A 5324-nucleotide genomic window follows, 5' to 3' on the forward strand; every position below is an offset into this window, starting at 1 on the left:
GTTTCAAAATTGTTATTAAAATATGTTTTACTGATTAATAGCAGGCTTCATATCAATGAAAAGGTTACCATTAGGAAGCAAAGATCAACAAAGACATGAGACCCACAAGCATTGCACAACTAGCTCTATAAGCAAGCCAAGGTAAGCCTCTGTCATTGTAGAGTCCTATTTATACCCTCCAAACATCAGGTGTCCTCCACAGGTCTTGCCTCAGCACCTGCATCTATCTCAGCTGACGTCACTCTGCCAATCAGCCTGAGTCCTCAGCCGAAAAAAGACAAGGCACACAACCAGAAGTTTTGCCTTTGGCTCTGTTCTCTCTATGGTGTCCAGACAGAGGGAGCTTAAAATACACAGTGTAAGTAGGACCAATACATACGGGTTGTTAGCAAAGAATCTTTCATCACGTGTTCTTTCACATGCTTGATTTAGAAGAACATCCTTCTCCTGTGTCTGCTTCAACTAAATGTTCTTTCACAAATCTGCCTTAGCCTTTCAGCTATGTCCACTTTAAGGAAACATTCCTTCATGTGTTTACCCTAACAAAACACCATCTTACTGACTATCTAAAGAACCCTTAAGTTTCCACTTCAGGGGGAGGGTCTCTAGTTCTCTGAGTTGAAAATATAATAACATTATCTTTTTAAACTAATAGATTCTAGAAGATAGAATTTGAAGAGCCCCACAGCAGAGATCCTAGCACAAATCTGTCTAGAGATATTTGCTTTCAATATGAACGGTGGTGTCTGTCAGATTGTATTAGTTTTGCGAAGGTAAAGCCTTGTCCCCTGTGTAATATCGTTTGGTAGCAAGGTACATTTTTAGAACAGAAGAATTGAATTTTACTCTGTACTTCGGGTTTTCTATTCTTCTCCTGGACATTTATAGGTATGTTATTTACAAAGTAATTTCATCCATTAGCCATTTATGTGACACTTCTAATTTCCACACTCAAACGATACCATGAGACTTATTGAGATTACATCATGTCACTTGATATTCGATAGAATACTGCTCAATCATCTTTTTTTTCTGTTACTGACAAGACACAGATTTTTAGCCTAAATTCTCCCTTCATAGTGAAAGCCTTGCAAACTGTCAGATTTTTCACAATATTAAATTTCACTTCAAAAACTTGTTTCTGTGTGTCAAGTTAAAAATGAAAGACATGCGATGGTTCTTCAGAGACTGTGAATAATGTTTAATAAAAGCAAATTTCAAAACGTGACATCCTTTTATGCCAACTTTTGTGAAATGTTTACCTGTAGAAGAGTAAACGTTATTGGCTGTGTTTCTGGGAGTAGTTATCTAAGTAAAGGAAGTGGAACTATCATCTTGTAAAGGGAGCTGAGACAGGCTAACTGTATAAAATATTCATATAATAAAAGTGGGGAATTCAGCAGTGAGTTAGTTACAAAATGAAAAGTTATTGCTACTGGTAATTGAATCTTACATTAGCAAGGTTCTCTGCATGTCCAGTTGCCTATCTAGAACTCTCATTCTTGCATATTACAATGTCTTACCTTTAATGCTGGATTAACATGGGCATGTCAATTCTTATTCTTATACTTCATAGACAGTATATTTTTCCCTCAAAGGATAAACACATAATTTTTATCTTTTAGAAATTAGGACAAAATTATGTTTTGTTTATAATTAATTATTTTTAGTAAATTCAGATGCCTTTCCCCATGTTTGATATTTGTGATCTCCAAATATTTATTTTTGATTAGTATATTTGCTTTGTTAGTAATCACTCTACTATATATGAGGTATTCAGTATTTCTTTTAATCATGATGCGTGTACAATTAAATGAGTAAGGAAATTTCTATATCTTATGCTTATTGTGATAATAAAATCTAGATAGTCTCATAATATAAGCATACCATAAGAACAGTCCAGCTTTAACATTTTATATACACGTTCACTTGGTGTAAGACTTCCTGTTTATACAACTGAAAATCACATATCCTGAGAAGCACATTACTTTGAGGCAAGTCAAAGTAGTTTCCTAATCTGTATTTAAAATCTACTGCAAATGGCCTCATTTTTATAAATGGAATCATAGAAACCAATCATCTATCACTGCCGTAAGTCTTCCTTTTCCAAATATTTTATGTAAAAATTACAGAACAGTTCTTACTGTATTTTTTACAAGTCAGGTACCAATATTCTTTCTTTACTATTATATATGGAGTATCAGGTAGCTGAAGGTGGTCTTGAACTCCTTATCTACATGAAAATGAACTTGAAATCTATCCTTTTGGGTATATCTGCTGAATACTGGGATGAAGGGTGTGCTGTAACAGAATCATTTTGTGTTCTGCTGAGTATCTAACCTAGAGTCTCATGCATACTGCATAAGAAATTGACTATATTACCAGCCTTTGTAGTTGTTTTGAAGGAGACACAGCTTCACCAGGTAGCCCAGGTTGCTTTGGAACTCTTCGTCTTCTTTAGACTACATACTGATAATATTAGCAGTCTGGTCTACCACTTGGCTCTTCTGTAATTTAGTTTAATTGCTGAATAGAATTTGTTTTTTTCACATTATTTTTCTCTAATCACACATTATATACCTTTAGATTGTCCATAGTTTGGCATCTTACAAGGATATATATGAAGCTTATATTCATTTATTTGTTTGGACATTGGAAAATTTTCCTTGGATGCACTTCAGTGGACTGCTAAGTTTGTGGTAATCTTTGAGTCATTTTGTGTATGATATAAGGGCATTTATCTTCAGACATATGCTGTCTTTCTTGCTCTCCTTCCCTTTCATTTTCTCCCCTTCCTTTTATCTTTGTGGATAAGCAAATGAAAATGCTTAATTTGAAGCTCATGGTTACAGTGGATTAGAATCTGTGCAGGAAGCACAGCAACAGTCAAACAAGGTTGGAGTTGATCCAAAAGCTGAAAGTTTCCGTCTGCAAGTAGGAGACAGAGAGAGTTACTGGGAATGACCTGGACTTTTGAAACCTCAAAACCTACTCTTAGTGACATACCACCTCCAAAATGACCACACCTAGTCTTTCCCAAATAATTCTATTAATTGTGGACTAAGTGTTGAAATATTTGAGCCCAGGTGGGCCATTATTATTCAAATTACCATACTCCTTGTGGCAGAGATTAGACATCTTTCTTAAAGATAGTGGTAAAATATAGGTTCATTTCTGAATTTGGGATTTTGGCAAATACCAGATACATTAGTTGCTAATCTACTAGGCTTTAGAATACTTTAAAACAGGTAGTTTAGTTCTATAAACACTTTTCCTAAAAATGTTTATGTAGTCATTCCTTCGTTTTTCCATATATATTTCAGAATAAGCCTTTTAATTTATACAGTAAACTGTTGATATTTTAGTAGAGATTACATATAAATGAAAAATAAACTCAATAGTTATGAGCATTATAACAATATTGAATCTTTCAATAAATGATCATATAGTATTCTCTTTAAAATGTAATATTCTCCACATTTTGTGATTTTTTTAGTATAAATCTTTGATTTTTTAAACTTTTTCAGATGTTTGTTTTTCATTATTTATCTGATGTCATCATGAGTCAAGTAGTGCTAAAGTGTTATGAGTAAACTCTCATAACATGGAGTTCGCTACTAGTATTTCAAGATAAATAGGTTTTGAATCACAGTCTAGTCTATGAGTCTGTTAAGCTCATTTTCTCTAATCATGTCTTCTTCAGCATCTTCTGTAGTCACAATCACATCATCTATAAACAAAGATGAGTTAACTTCTATTTTTGAGCTCTGAATGGCTAGAAGTTATAACTTTCTGTATACTTAATTTCAGTGGTTGGGACAATGTCAGGTGAAAGCCTTGCCTTCGGCCATCGATAAAACTACAGTGGTGCTATTGTTCAGTGTTTTCTGGGAGGATTGACCCACTAAGCATTTAAAATAAAATAAAAAAAAAAAACGATAATTCAGTCATCATATTGAAATCTATGGTTTTGACCATTAAACATGGAGTTTAAGTATGAAATTGTTCACATTTATACAACAAGACATTTTAGAATAGAAGTAACTGAAGGAAAGGCCACCGAGAGACTGCCCCACCTAAGGATCCATCTCATCTCAAGACACCAAACCCAGACACTATTGCTAATGCCAAGAAGTGCTTGCTGACAGGAGCCTGGTCCAGCTGTCCCTTCAGAGGCTGTACTAGAGCCTGACCAATACAGATGCAGGTGCTCACAGCCAACCATTAGACTGAGCACCAGGACCATAATGAAGGAGTTAGAGGAAGGACTGAAGGAGCTGAAGAGGTTTGCAACCCCATAGGTAGAACAATAATATCAACCAATCAGACCCTCCAGAGCTCCCAGGGACTAAACCACAAACCAGTGTGTATACATGGGGGGGACCAATGGCTCCAGCTGGATGTGTATGTAGCAGAGGATTGCTTTATCTCACATCAATGGGAGGGGAGCCCCTTGGTCCTGTGGAGGCTCAATGACCCAGGGTACGGGAATGCTAGTTCATTGAAGTGGAAGTGGGTGGGCAGGTGAGGGAACACTCTCATAGAAGCAGGAGGGCATGAGAAGGGGATAGGGTGTTTGTGGAGGAGAAACCAGGAAGGGGGATAACATTTGAAATGTAAATAAATAAAATAACAAATAAAAACATGAGAAGGAAAAGAATAGAAGTAATATCCATTCCAGTTTTGAAAACAAAAGTTTGATTGAAAATAAATGTTTTTTAAATTGAAAATAAATTTTTTATACAATATATTTTTATTATATTTTTCCATTCCCATATTCTTCCCAGATCCTCTCCACTTCTCTATGACCCAAGTCAACACCTTTTCTTTCCCTCTCTCATTAGAAAGCAAATAAGCATCTAATAATGATGATTATAATAAATAATAATAATAAAATAAGGCAAAAATAAAAACAAGCAAGCTAGAGTACTACAACAAGAGCCAAAGAGCCAAGGGAAAAGCACAAGGAACATAAGACACTCCATACATAAAAAACCCACAAAGCAAAGTCAAAAAGATAATATGTAAGCAAAATAAACTTGTAAAGTAAAATAAATAAGTAAACAAACAGAAAGATGCCCTGAAGAAGCATTATGGCATTATGGAACAAACATCATAGTCCTCTAAAAAGCATCAATGAGCTCATTTTGTGTTGTCCATCTATTGCTAGCCATGGGGTCTACGTTTAAATATGGTATATAACCAGTGAGACTCTATTGGAGAAAACTAGGTTTTTTTTCAAAGGATTATCAGTTGAAGATGGCTTTCATGGTAGTGATGAGGACTTATGTAGTACTCTTTCAGTGCTAGGACCCTGTCAGTCT

This window comes from Arvicanthis niloticus, chromosome 17 (assembly GCF_011762505.2).
Source record: "Arvicanthis niloticus isolate mArvNil1 chromosome 17, mArvNil1.pat.X, whole genome shotgun sequence".
Lineage (NCBI taxonomy): Eukaryota > Metazoa > Chordata > Mammalia > Rodentia > Muridae > Arvicanthis > Arvicanthis niloticus.